Here is a 19,741-nt window from a genome sequence, read left to right as displayed (position 1 = left end):
CTCCGCAACGGGAGAGGCCACAACAGTGAGAGGCCCGAGTACCGCAAAAAAAAAAAAAAAAAAAAAAAAAAAAAAAAAAGGGACCTTGAATAAAAGGAAGGATTTCAACAGGCAGAGATGGGAGGGGAAGTGTTCCAAAAGCACTGAGGCAGGAAAGCAGGGGCCTATTTCTGGAAGTGTAAGTGGTCCAGTTTTCTTGCGGCACAAAAGATGGAAAAGTAGGTAGAAGGCACCGTGTGAAGTCTTTGAATGCCAGACTGAGAGGCAAACATTCCACTCAATCATCAGTGGTTTTAAATGGAGTAGCACTTTGATCTGAGTTATAATTTTAGGATGATAATTCTTTAAAAGTGCACTGACAAAGGCAGGTAAAAACTGAAAATAGGGAGAAAGAGTTAGGTGATGTATTACTCTGCTCCTGCTGCCACAACAAAAATAACATAGTGGGTGGCTTAAACAACAAGAATTTATTTTCTCACAGTCCTGGAGACCAGAAGTCCAGGATCAGGGTGTCAGTATGGTTGAGTTCTGGTTGGAACTCTCTTCCTGGTACAGAGGGCCATTCTTTCGCTATGTCCTCCTCAGCAGAGAAAGAACTCTGGTGTCTCTTCTTCTTACAAAGACATCAGTCAGATTGGATTAGGGTTCCACCTCTTTTAACCTTAATCACTTCCTGAAAGCCCTCTTCTCCAATACAATCACATGGGATTTTAGGGCTTCAATGTATGAATTTAGGGAGGACACAGTTTAGTCCACAGCATGTGGTTACTGTGACTAAAATACTATTGAAGAATACAATTATCTAAATTTGGATGATAAAGTAGGAATAACAAGGAAAGGCAGATGCTAGAGATGAACTTAAGTCATAGGATTTGGGAAGTAGAAGTGAAAGATGAGGGTGAGGCAGCCCAGGAGGGAGGAAGAAGCCAAAACTCACTTCAGAATTCTCAGTTGGCATGACTGTTTGCCACTACTAGAAAGTGAGAATAAAATAGTAAAAAAGAGAAGCTTGGTGTATACAGAGCTGGCTTCGTGGGCATAGGACCTGTGTAGCCCAACAGGATGCCACTCTCAGAAGGGAGCCATGCATAGTTTAATGCTCTGCTGTTTTGAAATTCTTAACAATTTCATCTTTGGACTTTTGTAAGTAGAGTTCAGTGGGGCAATGGAGCATGCCTATGAGCAGAGGAGATACACGCAGATGTCTGCCTGTAGCTCCTTGCCATCCCATTTGCCTTCAAGCACCGCATGGGCACAGAATTCTGGTGGACCTGCAATGTACGGAGTTCAACGAGACTTGAAGCAAGTAAAAGCTAAGCATGTTATGCCTACATCTAAGTCGGGGTGCTGACAGCTGCCAAGAGACCACACCTTCCCTGTAAACCAGAACTTGCTTCAAATGCAGAAGTAAGACAGTGGCGTTCTTAGAAACTCAAGATGAGCAAGGAAAACTACATATACTTTCTTATTCATCTTACTTCCTTTACTAACCAACCATTTAAGCTGAGAATGATGGTGTAGAAGGAAAGGGAAAAAGTTCATTTCCTTTCACTCCTTTCTTACTTATCAGTAAGCCAAAAGCACACAGTGTGGGTAGGATGCATGAGTATCAAGAAGTGAAATAACAGTTGAGTTAGTTTTGTGCAGTACTTCCACTGTTCTGTTAAGAATGAAATGCATACGCACATACACAAATTGTGTCATTTCTGTGATTCTGCATACTTTAAATGTTCTATTTCTGTTTGAAATTGGCATTGCACAACATAAAGATGAATGGTAAAATTAATGCTAATTATTACAAATTTTGATTTTTTTATGTAGGATGACATTAAATATCAAACAAAAATACCACAAGTTAAAAGAGAGAGCATGGGAAAAAAAGGAAAAACTTTCTATTTTAGTACCTTTAATAGTACCTTTTTTCCTGCTTTTCCAACAAAGGGTCCTTCATTTTTATTTTGCATGAGGCCCCACAAATTATGTAGCTGCCTTTCAGTATGTGTGTGTCTATGTGACAGAGAGAGAGAGAGAGAAGTAGAAAGGGATAAAGAGAGAAGGCACACAGAAGATGTATATAAACCTACTATGTGCCAAGCACCTGGCCCTATATTAGGCACTAATGCAAAACTGAAGAAGACAGACTGCATTTTGTTGGTGGAAAGTGATGAGTCATATTTGGAACTTGTTGAGTTTTAAATAACAGCAGAACTTTCAAGTGGAAACAATCTAAAAAACAGCTGGACATGTATGTGTGGTGCTCTTAAAAGACGTGAAGGTAGAGATATCTATTTGAAAGTCATTTGCATAGAAGTAATAGATGTTATAGTAGCAACAAAAAGATGAAATACATAAGATTAAACTTTAAAATAAATGTGTATCATTTACACGAAAAAAAAAAGCACGACTGAAAGACACAAAAGAAGACTTGGACAAATCAAAAACATTTTATGTTCTTGGATTGAAATAACCAGCATCATAAAAATGTCAGTTCTTCCTAAATTAATCTGTAAATTTAACCTGATCCCAATCAGTGTAACAATAAGAATACTTAAATTTTAGAAATAGACAATCTGAATCTAATGTTTATATGTAAAAATACATAAGCAAGAATAGTCAGGAAAATTTTGTTTTAAGTAATACCAGCACAAGAAGGGCTTTACAAGTATAACACAAAATGCAGAAGCCATAAAGAAATGATTGGTGAATTTGTTTACATAATAATCAGAAATATTATAGGAAACAAAACTATCTTACATAAACTAAAATTTGAGAAATAATATGTACAACATATATTAGAAGCCAATTCCTATAAATTCATAAGAAAAAAGACCAACTATTCGATACAAAATAGGAGTACGTGGGGCAAAGGATATGAAAAAACGGTTTACTAAAAAGGAAATACAGATTGCTCTTAAATGTATAAAAAAGACACCAGTCCTCACCCAATTATATACTACATTAGCTGCTATATTTCACTTATCAGACTGTCAAAACCCAAAAATTTTTATAACACAGTTATCAAGCATTGCTGGAGGGGCTGTAAATTGGTATAACCTCAATAAAAGGCAATTTCACAGTAATCAGTCAAAACAACAAATGCACATATTCCTGGCAATTCTAGTCCTAAGCACTTATCCTATAAGTACAAAATGATGTTTCTAATAGATTGTAGTAGACTTGAAGCAGACTAAATGTTTAGCATTAGAAGACTGGTTTATAAAAATTATATTTAAATAATGAAATACAATGCTGTCTCGTGTACTGGTCGTAAAAGATCTCCAAAATCTATTGTTAAGTGCAAAAAGTAATGTGTAGAACAGGGTACATGGCATGCTAATACGTATGTGGGGAAAATTATATATATACACATAATTATATATATTATAAATATACATATACACGTACATACACAAACTCATGTATTTGTAAATGCATAGACTATTCTTAGAAGGCTCTGAAGAGACTGTAATCGTGATTGCCTCCTAGGAGAGAAATTGGATGGGTGGGGGTCAGGGAGAAAAAGAGACTTATTTTTCACTGTATATTATTTCATACTTTTGAATTTGATACTGTGTACATATATTACTCAGAAAAAATATTTTTAGATTAAGAGGGTCAATATTTAAAACCAGTGAAACGTTTGAAATAGGTTAGATCGCTGAGTGTAAGGACATTGACATAAAAAGGCCAAAGACCATGACAAATATCTCTATTTGAAGCCTCTTTCCCTCAAGAAGTATCAGTTAGACACTCTAGCAAAATGGACTAAGAAATAGGAAACAGGATAAAATAGTGTCACAGACATTGAAAGAAAAGTGTTTGAGAAGGAAATCAAGTTTTCCAAAGGAAAAGATCAATAAATTTAGCTATAAAATAGTTGTAAAACTTTGCATATCAATCTTTGCAAAAAAAACATGACATTAGAAAAGATCAATATACTTAACATAAATCCAGAAAAAACAACATTCTAATAGAAAAATGATCAAAGAACATGAAGGGACAATTCCCAAAACAAGAAAATATAAATTTCCAGTAAATGTATTAACTTGTAATTCAGGAAGTGCAAATTAAATGACGAAATCTCTGCCTATACACTTAGAAAATTTTTTAAAAAATTAACACAATTCTCAGTGCTAATGGGAACATAAATTGAGACTGTATTTGGAAAGCAGTTTGTCAATGTGTATCAAGAGATTTTATAATTGTTAATAAATTTTATACTATAATTTCTACTTCCAGCAATTTCTACCAAGGAAATAATCAGAGTGATATAATGCTAATGTATTACAACATTTATATCTGATGGCAAAACAGAAGTCAATCTTAATGTTCATCAGTGTGTCAGTGTTGTCAATGTCTCCTTCCTCCAGATTTAGAGCATTCCAATTAAGCCTCTTTCTTCCTTCAAGGTTGTTATTTCTAAATTATAAACATAGTAAAGAGAAGAAAAAAGGAGAAGGAGAACCCCTTCAGCACTTTGTAGAGTACTGATAAGATACAGTCCAAACTCCTTTGAATGAGTAAAAAGCCTTCCATGATTTTGCATTGCCTTTCATTCTGCCCTTAATGCTCATCGTGGGTCTTCTGTCCCACACTTACTGAGCTGTTTACAGTACTCTCAACACACCTGGATGCATTATGCCTCTGTACCTTTGCTCACGTTTCCTCTGCCTCTAGTGATGCCTGAGTCTGCACCCATTCACATGATCAACACACGTTATCTTTCAAAAACTCAACTGAGGAGGAAAGTAAAATCCTGGACCACACCCTCTACCACCCCAGGTAGAAGTGATCACCCCCTCATTGTGGTTCCACTTTTTCTTTTAGTGCCTTATTTCATTTTGTAGTGCATATGTCTTCTTTGATAAGTAAACTGTAAACCACTTGATGTCAGAGAACTCGCTTATATTTTTATTTCCAGGGCCTAATTTAGAGACTAGCAAAACTTAATAAATGTTTGTAGATTAAAAAAAGAAGGGAATGAGTGGTTAACAGTATCAAGTACTACAAAGAGGGAAAGAGGAAGAAAATTCATTGAATATGATAAGTAGTCATTGTTAACTTTGAAAGAACTGTTTCAGTTGATTAACTGGGAGGCAGCAAGTGGTGAATGAATAGTGAACAAATAATCGTTTCAAGTCTAGATGATTTTTTTTTCCCCAAGAAATTTATTACTAAATGGAAAGGGAAGGAAAAGATAACAGCTTCAAAGAATTCTTTGAATTTTGGTTTTTATAAATAAATCGAAATTTAAGTATGTTTGTAGGCAAAGAAGAAGAAACCACACCCAAAAGAAAATTCTAATGTCACGTGGCAAGATTAGTCTGATCTTAAAATATGAATATTGTTAAGCGGTTCCACTGTTTATGCTTCACATTTATTATTGGTAACTTGGATAAGGAGCTTCTGTTGGTTCTGCCATTTTCCCAACCCCTTTCCCAGCCTCCGCCAAAGGAGGAAATACTAATCAGATCAATCTAAAATTTGATGGCACCAGTCAGGCTCAGGGTCAGTGTATGTGAATCCTGTGGGTTTTATTTATCTTCTGCTCGCCTACTTGGTGCTAGGCATGTGAAACAAACAGGTTCTCTCTTTCTCTTTTCCTAGTAATCTCATATGATTATTTCCATATCTGTTAACCTTATTATTTTTTGGCCACACTGAAGGGCTTGTGGGATCTTAGTTCACTGACCAGGGATCAAACCCAGGCAGTGAAAGCAGAGTCCTAGCCACTGGACCTCCAGGGGATTCCCATGTTAACCGGTCATTTTTTCCATCTGCTTATATCTTCTGTATAATTTCTTCAGATCTGTCCTTTAATTTACCAATAGTTTTATTCTACTGTGCCTAATATGTATTTTTTTTTTTTATGGTACGCGGGCCTCCCTCTGCTGCGGCCTCTCCCGTTGCGGAGCACAGGCTCCGGACGCGCAGGCTCAGCGGCCATGGCTCACGGGCCCAGCCGCTCCGCGGCATGCGGGATCCTCCCAGACCGGGGCGCGAACCCGGTTCCCCTGCATCGGCAGGCGGACGCGCAACCACTGCGCCACCAGGGAAGACCCCTAATATGTTTTTTAACTAATCAATTGAGATTTTTATTTTAACAGTTCTATTTTTTATTTTTAAACTTTTATTGGAGTAGAGTTGATTTACAATGTTGTGTTAGTTTCTGCTGTACAGAAAAGTGAATCAGTTATACATATATATGTATCCACTCTTTTTTAGATTCTTTTCCTATATAGGTCATTCAGAGTATTGAGTAGCATTCTATTTTTAATTTTTATTTTATTTATTTATTTATTTATTTATTTTTGCGGTACGCGGGCCTCTCACTGTTGTGGCCTCTCCCGTTGCGGAGCGCAGGCTCCGGACGCGCAGGCTCGGCGGCCATGGCTCACGGGCCTAGTCACTCCGCGGCATGTGGGATCTTCCCGGACCGAGGCACGAACCCGTGTCCCCTGCATTGGCAGGAAGATTCTCAACCACTGTGCCACTAGGGAAGCCCCTGTTTTTATTTTTAAAAGCTTTGTTTGGTTTGTTTTCAAATTTGCCTGGTTTTATAGGTGAGCCTCTTACTGCTTACTCATCTTTTATATAATTTTTAAATTTTTTCAACATTTCATAGTAGTTTTCTTTAATATTTTTTGTTTGGTAACTTGAATATTTTGCCTATTGATTATGAACTCTTATTTACTTGATACAGTATTAATCTGTAGGATACTCAAAGACTTAAACTAAAGATGTGTTTCTCCCAAAATCCTCTTCTGTGTGGAGCCGCATGCCACACTAGTGACCTGGGACCACTGTAGCCTCTTTTCAGGTCTCCAGCTTCAGGAGAGAGCTTGATCTCCCTTAGTTCCCTCTCTTGTGCCTAGGCTGCTTCTCTGGGTGCTGGCAACCAACATCAGGTCGGTTTGCCTTGGTGGTTTAACACTGCTGTGTTTTCTTTCCCCCATGTCCTGTGAACCCAGAGCGCATGACATTCCTCCTCCTGTTTTCTTGTAAACCTCTTCTGATCCAGCTTTCTCCCATCAGTCTATCAAACCTGTTCTTCCTAAGGTTGCCAATAGCCTGTATGTTGCTAAATACAACTGCCTTTCCTCAGCCTCATCTTTGTTGCCGCGACAGTTAATTTTAGGGGTCAACTTGTCTGGGCCATAGTACCCAGATATTTGGTCAAACATTTTTCTGGATGTTATGGTGAAAGTGTTTTGGGAGGAGATTTACATTTAAATCGGTGGACTTTGAAGAAAGCAGATTGCCCTTTGTAATATGGGTGGGCCTCATCCATTCAGCTGAAGTCCTGAATAGAAAAAAAGACTGATGTTTCCCCCAACAAGAGGAATTCCACAGCAGAAGGCCCTGGGACTTGAACTGCACAGTCAGTCCTGCTTGGGTCTCCAAGCTACCAGCTCACTCTGTAAATTTCGGACTTTCCAGCCTCTGTAATTGTATAAGCCAAATCCTTAAAACACATACAAACATCCTACCTATTGGTTCTGTTTCTCTGGGAACCCTGACTAATACACCCACCCTGTTAGTAATATTAGACCGAGTTGATTATTCCCCTCTTTTTGAAATATTTCTTTACTTGATTTCCGATAATACATGCTCCTGGTTTTTTTCCAGCCTCATTGGTTTTTCCCTTTAAGTCTCTTTTGTGGATTCCTCCTCATCTTCCCAGTCTCTAAATATTGGATCTCCAGAACTGACAGTTGAGTCTTTAGACCTCTTCTCTATACTTGCTCTCTTGTTAATCTCACCAAGTCTCATAGCTGTGACATTATCTTTATGCTGATATACCAAAAAGTTCCAAATGTATATTCCTAGCCCAGAACTCTCCCTTTAACTCCAGACTCATATTTCTAGCTGCTTTATTCTAAATTTATGCTTATTATCTGATACATATCTCAAAGTTCACATTTCCAAAACCAAATTATTAAGCCCTCCTCCCTTTCCATCCCCCTCAAGCCAAACTGCTCTTCCCCACGATTTCCCCCTAGTAAACAGAATATTATTGTTCTAATTGCTCAGGCCCCAAACCCATGAGTTATCCCTGGATTCTTTTTTTTCCTGACCCCCCCCCCCATATCTAATCAGTCATGGAAATGTGGGGCTCTATTTTTAACTTATAATCAGAATCTAGCCACTGCCTACCACCTGCTTCCTCCGCACTGGGACAGGCCACGGTCACATCTGCCCGGAGTAGCAGCTCTCACCTCTCAGCTGGTCTCTGGGCTTATACCCTTCCCCGCAAGGCATTCAGTTCTACGCTCAGCAGCCAGAATGAGTCTTTACAAATACAAGCCCTGGCTATCATCCCTCCGCTCAAAACCATTCAAAGCTTTTTCAAGTGGCTCAGAGGAAAAGCCTCAATCAATTCTCTATAAGACCCAACACAATCTCTTTCCCTCTCACTCTATTCCCTTCCACCTCCCTGCCCTGGCAGGTACAGCTTCCCCTCAGGGGCTTTGATTTGTTGTTTCCTCTGCTTGAAATGCTTTTCCCACAGACTTCTGCAGTTTCCTTTTATACCTTCTGTAGTCTTTGTTCAATGTCTACCTTCTTTGCGACGTCTTCCTGGTTACTCTATCTAAAATCCAACCTATCTCCCATTCTCTCTGTGTCGTCCTTCCTTTACTTTTCTCCACAGCATTTATCTAAAAACTACACATTTTACTTCTTTATTTTGTCTGTCTGCCCTTCACTAGAGTATAAGTTCCATGAGGATAAGAATTTTATTTTATTCACGCTGTATCCTCAATTCCTAAATACCATCCCTCACAATAGAAGGCGCTCAATAAATATTGCTGTAAATACCCATTCTTTGCAAGGGTATGGGGAAAGATGCAATCTCTCACATTTGGGGAGGTAAGTATAATTTGGTGCAATATTTTTAGAGGTTTTTCGTTCTCCGGTGAGCCATTCACTCACAGTGAATGCATTTGCACCTAGAGCTGCTCAGCTTCGATCATTTGCGTTACCTGCCTGGCCTCTGCAGTCTGTTGAATTTTCTACCCCTGGCCCACAGGTACTTCTCATTTTGATCTTCCCTGAAGTGACCCTCTCTCTGCTCATGTAGCCACAGCAAGAATATTCAAAATTCTCCTTCAAGTAGCATGTTCTTTAGTGCCTCTTAGCCACTGTGTATATTGTTTCTTCTGCCTTTTCTCCCTTTTTCCAGCCTAGACACTGCCCACTCTTTCTTCTAGACTCAGTTCAAGCGTCAAAGCCTCCATGAAGCCTTCACTAGACACCTTGGCAGTGACTCTTCTCTGGGTCTCCACAGCATTTTTGTGTAGAATTTAATGATTAGTATGTGTCACATTGCACTGTTTGTTTGGGTTCCTGTCTCCCAGTGAGACTGAGAGCAAACTCATAACGTCCTCAACCTTGTCTCCAGCTCTCTGGCAAGAGAGCAAGGCTGTCACTACATTTTCGGTTGCATGAAAAAATAAATCATTGAATGTCTTTTCCCATGTTTCTGTTCATTTCCACCTTTTTTCCAACTAAAATGCTTAAAAGTTGCTTCTATGACATTAAAATGACCATGGAAGCATCTAAGCGTAATTTCTGTGCAGACAGGACATGCAGGATCGTTTCTCAGGAGGGTAAGCTGAGCGCCAGCAACAACTCTTGTCGCAAATTTGCTGCCATACTTTACAATGAAAAAAGTCTAAACTATAAGTGTTTTCATCTTAGGAATGGTGATAAGATACATTTATTGGCTTATTTGCATACTTTTTAATGCAAAAATTAAGGTTTCAGAATAAAATGGTCAACTAGGACCCTGTGGCTCCCTTTCTTCAAGTCCCCAAAGGGAAACACGCTTTTTATTCCTTTCTTCCCCTAAATCTAAGATAATATTAATGAGGCATGAACCTAGCTTGTATGACATGTTTTGAGCACTGATCCACAGTGCCAGAATCAAGTAACTCCACACCCTAAGAAGTGGCTCTAACCCAGGATGACACAATCTGTGTTTGTCAAATTGCCAATTTAAAAAAATTGTTTAAAGGCCCTTTGTTACATAATAATGTTTTATTCAGAAGGAGAGGAAAAGTTGGACTGATACAAAAGGCAGTTCTTTCCATTTTCCACTTTATCCCATAAGCGAATCAGTCCTTTGCTTTTTGTGTTGCTAGTGCCTACTCCAACTTTATGCAGTGGGATTTCTCCCAAGCTGCCATTCAGCTGCTAAAGTCACAGCCGAGTTTTACCACCTCTCCAGAGCAGCTGGAAAGAGTGACGGAGTGAAAGGAGCCTGGACAATGGCTGGAGGTTATTTTCAAATGTGGTTTGTCCCTATTTTGTTCAAGAACACAGGATTAAAAAAAAAAAAACGAACAAAAAGCAAAAAACCAAACACCCAAACAAGAGAGCCATTTCTGAGCATGGAAGAACTGAAGCTAGGACGGAACACTTTAGTCTCTGGCCTCAGATTTTGAGAGGCTAGAGCAAAACACATTGCTTGATCACTGAGGTAAATGTTGACTTTTGTAATCAGGCTGATGACTGGAACACATTGGAAAAACAAAAGTAAACCTTATGACTTGGACCAAGCTTGTTTTCAACATTCTTTTCTGTCTTACTAATAACTGGGACCTAGCCCCATATTGAAATACCATGTAACAGAAACTAAAGAACTTTCTCCATAACTTAACTAATAATACCTTTTAAATGAGACCTGATTCTTTCGCTATGCAGATTAAACTTGACAATCAAGTGCTTTTACCTCTTCAGCTTTGAATAAACTATTTTTAGATCTAAATTTTTTTAGACCTATAATGCACATAATAAGTAAAAATATTCTGATTAAGCAAAATTGTATTTTTCTATCCTAATCATGAATAAATTGAAGAATTTTTCTAGGCTAGGGTTTTAAAGGCACGTCAACAAACCAGAAAATAGGGTACTTGAATGTACATTTTTAATATCCAATGATGAGACTAGAAGAAATTAACATTATAATTTTAATATTTGGGCAGGTAATAAAATATTTCACAAAAATTGTCTTTCCAGTGCAAGGTTTAGAGACGTACACATCCTGCAGGGACTATCTACTGTTTTTGTCAGTCTGGTTCTCCTCTCTCCCCTTTTGCTGGTAATGCCCCTGTGTCCTTTGGAGGAGACTTCCTCCCATGATGGGAGCTGCCTGTGATGATACCCAGTGCTCCACCCCCCAGGAGGTTGTTCTGTTGTTCACAGTGTTTGGACATTCATATGACCCGAAGTATTAGCCACCCCTGATATTTTTCTACATGAACTATCCATCAGATGGAGGATGCACACCCAGTGCAACCTGTGGCTCTTCTCCTTGTAGCCTAAAACACTAGTTTGCTATTGTACAGTCTGAAGACAAGTCAAAAAGAAACAGGTTTGGGAGAAGGGGCTGAGAAAGATGCTGACTTTGCTTTGGTCTCTGGTTCTGGTCCCTGAGGTCCTCAGAAATGCTGTTCTTCCATCAGTGCTCTTGAGCTACCTCAGTGTTGTTCCAGAAAATCCATCACACCTCCACCCCAATCCAGTTCAGATTGGCTTTGATACTTGCAACCAAAGAGATCTGACTCAGGAACACTTATTGGAGCACATATTGTATTGACATTTAGTGGTACTTATTGGAAGAAAATTTATTGGACAGAACTATAAAAACTGGCATAGCCAGTTTACTGTACTCTATTATGTATTATGTAATGTATTGTATATTGCCAGAAGCATGTAAAACAATTTGCCTGAACAATTTGCCTTTAACTTGACCTCCTTTGTTAATCTCTATTACAAAGCTTATATTAAGTAAGAGTGACAGTAAGTTGGTTGCTGAAATTAGGGACTTTTCCTTAGTCTGAAATTTTATTTCATTTTCTATTATTCAGAATACTTTTAAAGCACTATTGATGTTCAAGAGAAAAACTTGTATTACACCTAAATTATGCACCACATCTATTTACACACATACAGATGATACTGCAAGCATTCATAAACTTTCAGCTTATAGCAACTAGTAGTCAGGAGGCCTGGACACTAGATGTTTTGTTAACTAAGTAGTGTTGGGTATGTTGCTTAATTTTTCCAGGTCACAGGAAAATGAGGATGTTGGAATAGGTGGGTGTCTTCCAGCTTTAAAACCCTACGATTCCACTAGTAGAAAAAGCAGTCAGTTCTGTTAGAAAAAGATTTTGCTGATTTTATAAAAAAATCAAACACTGCTTTTTACTCTTTCCTTTGGCCTGTTTACTAAAAACATTGTGTGAAAGTGTCATTGGGGGAAAAAAAACCCACCTGATACAAATGAATGCAAACTATGTTGGCCTTGGAAAAAGTTCTGTTGTCTAAAGGACTCCAAATACATTGGCCTAGATGCTGAACTAATAGGTGGCAAAACAAAACAAAACAAAGCAAACAAAGCAAAACAAAACCCTACCCTTAAAAGAGTTATTTATATAATTTCAGAACCATAAAAGTACATTAAAAAAAAATACCAGATCTTTTTAACTTCCTCAGTGAAAGAGAGAAGTTTTGAGCTTGGAAATAAAATGTCAAAAATTAATAAAATAAGTACTCAAAGTAATTTTTAAATAAAATTATTAAAGATTTTTCTTAAAAATTCACTAACGTATTAAGTGTACATTATTAAAATAAATGCTGTATATCTTTAGATTTAAAAATACAGTACCTTGACAATTTTTCAAATATTGATTTTGAAGTGCTAAATACTCCCAAAGGCAAGAGTTGCAGAATTAATACTAGCTCAGTGCTACAGGTTTGGCACCATCTCACAGCTTTGTGACTGTGGTTTGTTAGGCAATTTTGGTTGCAAAATATAGAAACCCAAACATGTGACCTCAGGGAAGAGGGTGTTGGCGTTCTTGTTTGTTTGGTTTGTAAAGAATACATATGTAAATCAGAAAAACTGAAATCTCAGACGATACCGGCTTCCTTCCTAGGAATAACAGGAAAGTTGAACAACAAAACTTCTTAGGAGGAGAGGAATGCCAATTGAATTGGGCTTTTTGGAACACAGAATTTGAAGGATATTCAGAACCCAACATATCAGTAGGACTTCTCATCCTGCTGGGGCATCCCAATCACCTGAGGAGTGTTTTAAAAATACAGATTTTGAGGTCCCATCTGCAAAGGCTCAGGTCTAGTACACCTGGGGAAGTGCTGGGAACGCTTTGTTTTTAAAAAGATTTTGAATGCCCTGCTCTCTGGGTTGCCTGGGTTGCCTCTTCTCTTGGTGTCTGCTTCCTGATCAGCACACTACCAGTTGATTCCCTCAAGATTCTTTACTATAGGCTCAGTGCCTCACCTCCTTCAAGCCTTAGCTCAAATGTCACCTTCTCAGTGAGGCTTTCCCTATTCCTGTGATTGAAAGTTGTACCCCAGCCCCTGGCACTTTGGAGTTCCCTGCCCTGTATAATGTTTATCCAACACTTACCACCTTCTAATACAATATTTGATTTACTTATTTATTGTTTATTGCCTGTCCCATTTACTAGAATGCAAGGTCCATGCAGAATTTTTGTGTATTTTGTCCATACTGCATTCCCAGAACCTAAAACAGGAAATTCTTAATAAATATTTGTTGAGCAGATGAGTGAATGGATGTTTTCTGCTTAGTCATTGGCTGACATTATCTTCTGCTCACTGGTGATGTATCAGAGCCCTTCTCACCCATGGCTACCTCCCTTTGGGTCCAGCTTCCCCAGTTGATCGTCTGATTGGACCAACCCTTTTTTCTTCTTTTTTTTGGGGGTGGGGGCCCACCATGTGGCATGTGGGATCTTAGTTCCCAGACCAGGGATCGAACCCTCGCCCCCTGCATTGGAAGCACGGAGTCTTGACCACTGGACCACTAGGGAAGTCCCTGGACCGGCTTTTTTGGATTGAGTTTTTTTCCCAGGTCATTTTTGAATGGGTGTGAATTGGCTGTTTAACAGGTCAGTTTAACTACTCCCTCCCAGGAGTAGTCCACAGATGCACAAAAGAGTACTGCCTGGGGCCACCCCTTCAGTAGGGCATGTGGGTGGGGCATTTTCTCCAAGAAGCCTATTTTGGTGCAGAGTGAGTGTTCAGCAAGTTACCTGACCCTGCTGAGCTTCAGTAAGACTGCATTAACAGTGCAGGTCTACCTTATCTCATTGAGTTCTTCAGAAGTTCCAGAGAATGATGTTTGGGAAACATATGCAGATAAAATATTAACTTATTGTAAAAATAATATAGTAGTCTGTGACAAAGTGAGAGAGTGGCATGGACATATATACACTACCAAACGTAGAAAAGATAGCTAGTGGGAAGCAGCCGCATAGCACAGGGAGATCAGCTCGGTGCTTTGTGACCACCTAGAGGGGTGGGACAGGGAGGGTGGGAGGGAGGGAGACGCAAGAGGGAAGAGATATGGAACATGTGTATATGTATAGCTGATTCACTTTGTTATAAAGCAGAAACTAACACACCGTTGTAATGCAATTGTACTCCAATAAAGATGTTAAAAAAAAAGTACATAGAAACATCAAAAAATAAAGTGAATGTGAGACATTATATAAATTCAGATGACATTTAAATATGGCATTTAATAAAAAGCCTAAGGGAAGTTGTAGGGGAGAATTTAGGAATTTAAGAACGATTTGCTTAAAGTGCTTTTGTGATTCTCCCCACCCCCCAGTCCTGAATGTCGTTCAAATGTTATTCTTATTTCACATTGATTTCTGTTTGGCAGGGGATTCTGGTACATAACTTCCAAAGTGATATTTAAGACGAATACATGCAAAGATCCACACTCAGTCTCCAAAAACAAATTGCACAAATACAGGTTGGAGGAGATATGGTTTTATAGGTGTGTATGTGTTAAAGTCCTAAGAAAGATTTGAGAGTTTTTGTTTGTTTTACGAACAGCGTGGGGTGGTAGAAAAATATGAATGTGATATCAAGCTGAATTTTGAAACGTCATAAGAATGTAGAAAACTGTATTTCTCTATTCTTTGTATACCTGGAATACTGGACTCAGTTCTAGATGCCACATTGTAAGAGGCACTAGGGTATGTTTAGATGAAAGTGTATGGAGGAGATGAATGGGGCTTGTGTATGGAGGCTGGTGTGAGAAGGCACATGTTCTGGTTGCTGACTTCAGATATTTAAAGGCTGTGTGTGGAAGGGGAATTGGGCTGTTCTGTATTCAATACATCTGAGTACCAGATTCAGATTCACTGGGTACTTTAATACAATTGTATTCATACTAATGATAATGATTTAAGGTGTTATTATTTCCCCCTTTTAGAGTTGAGCAAAGTCATAACTTGGAGCTGTTTTGTGCTTCTCCAAAGTCATACAGCTAGAAGTTACAGAGCTATAATCTGACCACACCACTTTGGAGTTTAATTCCAGTGGTGTTTTCTACTAATATCATTGTTACCTACCAAATCTACAAAAAGACACATTTCAGTTCAAAGTAGGGACTAGCAGGGCTGTTCAAAGATGAATACAATTGTGAGGTAGTGAGTGGTTCCGTATCACCCAAGAGTTCAAGCGTATGCTGGACAGCTACTTTGCAAGGATCTGGTTGTCCCTTCAATTTATACATATATAAAGAAGGATATGTTTGCCTTATTAACGAAGTACTAGAAATGAAGCCTAATCACAGAGCTAAAGGAAGTCCAGAGGGGAGGCTTAGTAAATTTAAGTGATTGAGCTGTGTTCATTTAATAGTTATTGGAAAATACAGCACCCAAACTTTGTTCTCTGCATTTATAGTCTAATGTGTTTTCTGTTGCAACAGTTGCCCCTTATCTAATAACTGGGTCCACACTGTTGTGGAACAAGAGGGTATGGAAAGAGGAAGGGCACGGATATTTGGTGAATTACTATAATAGATTGTTTGGCATGAACTTGCTTTATTAAAACAAGCCAAGAATGCGAGTGGTAATAGGAGAGGGTTTAAAATGATAAACAGAGAATGCCACATGGTAAAGGAAGGAAGAGCAGAATACTGTGGAAGGTTAAGTAAGGAAGGCAGGGACTGTGGATTGCAATGTATTTCCCTCTTGTTGAGTAGATGTTCAACATCTATTTGTTGGAATGAATAGTGACATCAGTACTTGAACAAATATTTAAAGAAAACCTTCATAGTGCTGAGTACTGTGCTATGTCTGAGAGCCAAAAATGAACTAGACAAAAATCTCTATCCTTTTAAGGAACTCACAGTCTAGTAAGAAAAGACCATCAAGCAAAGCAATGGGAAAAAAAAGAGAAAGTGCTAAGGGTTATCATAGAGAATAGATCAAAGTTTACATGAAAGCAGAAAAGAATGAATAATTCAGTGTAAGTGTGTGGGGTGAGGATGTGAGGGTGGAAAAAGGACAGGATGTCAGGGAAGATTCAACGGAGGAAAAGATGCATTATCTTTATTATCTTGAAGGAGACTGGAAGTTCACCCGGTTACATGAGGGCTGAATTTCAGATGAAGGAAAACATACAAAGGCACAGCGACAAGAGCCTGTGTGTGAGATGTGGTGGGAATTAAAGCTGAAGCTGAAGAGATCTGTGGATCAGATCATAAATGGCCTTGGATATCACGGTAATTGCTTGAAACTGATTATCCAGGTGGAAAGCCTTTGAAGAGGGAGGCTCTGTGTTTTGGGGGCATTCCTAGCAGTCCTTTGGAACACAAGCAGAAGTGAAATTAGCAAGGCTTGACCTAAATGGTGGCAGAGACTGATGTAGTGGAGACATTATCAGTCAAAGAAATAAGGGGAAGTATTAATCCTTGGGATTTTCAATCAGAGAACTTTAGCAGAGAGAAACTTAGTTGCCTAGTTGTTGGAATGGTAAATTTTTTTTCCTTAAGAAATTAGGTGATGCTGAAGTGAGTGGCACAGTGAGTAATAAGTAAGGCCTGAGTTTGGGAACACATGCTGCCCTGAGCCTGTGTGTATTAGCTGATGACTCTTTCGAACTGAATTCAGGAAATGACATAAAAACGATTTGCGCAAGAGAATTGGAAGAACAAGGACTCTAAGTCACTACATTTGGAGAAAAATAACTAGTGTTGGTGAAGATGGGGAAGTAGCCATTATCAGAGGGCCATTTGTGGATAAATTTTGGACTATCCAATGGAAAGATCCCCATAGGAAAACAAATGCCCTGAATCCAGGTCTTCCTCACTACAACCCATTCCCCTGCAGTTGCCTTATCCTTCAGACACATCACACATCTCTGTGTGGGAGATCCATCTCCTGGCATCTCCTGGCAGTGGGTACTTGGGGGTAAAGGAATCCCAACAAACCCAGGATGACAACGTTAGAATTTTGAAAATCTTGGAGACCATATACTCGAACATACATATTTCAGTATGAGGACAGAGAAAACAAATGACAGGCAAGGCGTCAAGGGGAGGGGGTGTCCTTCCTTAAGTCCAGGCTTCCCGACTCTAGGCCCAGTTCTCCTTCCATAACCCCACGCTGCCTGTGGGCTTGGGAGCTGGAAGCTCGTTGGGTGGTGAGGAGAGCGGGGTCCGCCTGGTGGCGTCGGAAGCCCCCTCCTCGCCCAGCCCCCAATCCCCAGCCCCCGTGGGACTGCCAGCCCCGCCCCCTTCCCGTGCGGGCGGTGTCGCTGCGCCGCTACTACCCGGGCGCGCGCGGAGTATCGCGGACGCGAGTCGGGCCGAGGGTGACGGGAGGTCGCTGAGTCTCCCGCGCCGCCGCCCCTTGCCTGACGCACAGAGGGGCCGGGACGCGATTTGCCGCGAGTGACTGGAGCCGCTGCCGCCGCCACCGCCGCCACCGCCGCCCAGGCCCGCTCCGCCCTCAGTCCGCCTTCCTCCCGCCTCGCCCTCCGCCTCCGCTCGCGCCTTGCTCGCGTCCCCGCGTCCTCCCCACCGCCCCGGAACGGCGGGCAGCCAGCGCCAGCACTAGCACCAGCCAGGTGAGTGTGGCCGCCGCGCGGCCCGGGCGGCCCGGGCGGGAGGAGCGCGCAGGCCCAGCGGCCGGGCAGGGAGCGCGGGCGGGCGGCGGCGGCGGGCCCGGCTTTCTTCCCCAGCGTGGGCCGCGCGACTGAGGGAGGGGCGCCCCCGCCCCGCCGCAGCCCCCGCCGCCACCGCAGACAAAGCGCCAGAGGTGGGAGCCCCGCGGGCGGCCCCTGCCTCCGCGCCGCCTGCCGGGTGCGGTCGCGGCCCGCAAAGCCCGGGCGGCCCGCGCGCCTCCCCTCCTGAGCGCCCTTGTTCATTTCTGGGTGAAAGGGACCCGAATCGTGCAACAGGTACGGGCGTTAATCCTTATTTTCCGGCGGGTCTTGTCCACCCGGCGTGCGGGGACCAGATGGGGTGCCCGGCTCCCAGGCGAGCCCCCGTGTCCAGCGCCCGCGGCTTGCTCCTTTGTGTGGCCGGTGACCAGCCCTGGCCGGCGGGTGGGGGACGCCCGCCCGAGGCCCCCGGGCTGCACCGAGGCTCCTGGACGCCTCCCTCGGGGCGTGGGGCTTGGCTTTTCCCCGGCCTGCGGGCTGTTAACCTCCCTCCAGCCTTTGGAGGAGTCACAACGGGAAGGGAGAGCGGGTTGGCAGGGTTATCTGGCTGTGTATTTATTTTTGTATGTGAGGTAGACTCATATTGGAAAGGAACCGCAGTCTGGCCGGCTCTTGAGGGTTCCTGTGGCATTTCACCCTGGGATGCACCGTTTGGACCTGGCTGCTGCTGCGACTGCTGCCGTGGTTCTCTTCTTGGTGCTTTGACATCTTTCTCTCTTACACAGACATCACCCAAGAAGTTGGAAGCGCCGTTGAGGGAGTAACTCGATACAGCTGTTTGACAGGTCGCCTCTTTCTTCGCATTTTGTCTGTGCCAAGTATACCCACCATGCATGCTAGCATAGGCTGGCAGACCCTCAAATTAAGATCCCCACTCAAAATACCCCCATATTGGGAAATAGTAACCCGTAGTTTTTACTCTGGCTATCTGATGAACCTTATTTGCTTAGATGTGAAAAACTTTTTCTTCTCCCCAAGGAAGAATACAAAATAAAGAACAATTTATCTTTGTTTACATACCTTGGGTCATGCTGTTACCTAGCTGGTTTCATTGGTATGCTATTTTAGTATAACAATACTAAATGGAAGGAAAATATCTGCCTTCTGCTTTGAGCAATAAAGTACTTCTTTGTTCTAGAACCAGGAAGCTTTTATGCATAATACTTTGTGTGGACAAAAGTTAGTGACTGTCTTTACCCCATGACCAAATTCAGGAAAAAATTCCCAAAGGACTTAGAAAGCATTACACAACTCTATAGATTGTTTTTGTTTTCCAAATTCGAGGAAATCATTTTGTTGTATATTTATTCAAACAATCTAGACTAAATTTAACCTTAAAAATTGGGCCTACTTTGTAAATTCCCCAGCATTAGGGAATGAATTGATTGCACTTAAAAGAGTTTACCAAGCATTTTAACTCCTGTGAATAATAATTGGAAGGAGCTGGTGATGGACCTAGAATCTGACAGCAGAATGCAGAACATGGAAAGAGGTAGAGGTTGCAAAGTTCCATCTACTTGTGTTTTAGTTGATTGATGGGCATGTCTGAAAACTAAATGTCCACTAATTTAAAAACAAAATACTATATTTTGGCTTTTTTTTTTGTGTGTGGTATGCGGGCCTCCCTCTGTTGTGGCCTCTCCCGTTGCGGAGCACAGGCTCCGGACGCGCAGGCTCAGCGGCCATGGCTTACGGGCCCAGCCGCTCCGCGGCATGCGGGATCCTC

General features: G+C 41.2%; 1 protein-coding gene across 1 annotated transcript in view; it reads left to right on the top strand.

The window, feature by feature from the left end:
- The first annotated feature begins 17,668 nt into the window (after positions 1–17,668).
- SESTD1 (SEC14 and spectrin domain containing 1) overlaps positions 17,669–19,741 on the top strand; it is a 141,425-nt gene continuing 139,352 nt past the window's right edge. The window contains exons 1-2 of the mRNA XM_024122173.3: positions 17,669–17,919; positions 18,741–18,800. The gene's annotated coding sequence lies outside the window, so the exon portion shown is untranslated. The remainder of the gene's footprint in view (positions 17,920–18,740; positions 18,801–19,741) is intronic.

The sequence above is a fragment of the Physeter macrocephalus genome, chromosome 2 (assembly GCF_002837175.3).
Source record: "Physeter macrocephalus isolate SW-GA chromosome 2, ASM283717v5, whole genome shotgun sequence".
NCBI lineage: Eukaryota > Metazoa > Chordata > Mammalia > Artiodactyla > Physeteridae > Physeter > Physeter macrocephalus.
The sequence above is the reverse complement of the archived record's forward strand: the minus strand, read 5'-3'. Positions and strand labels throughout refer to the sequence as shown.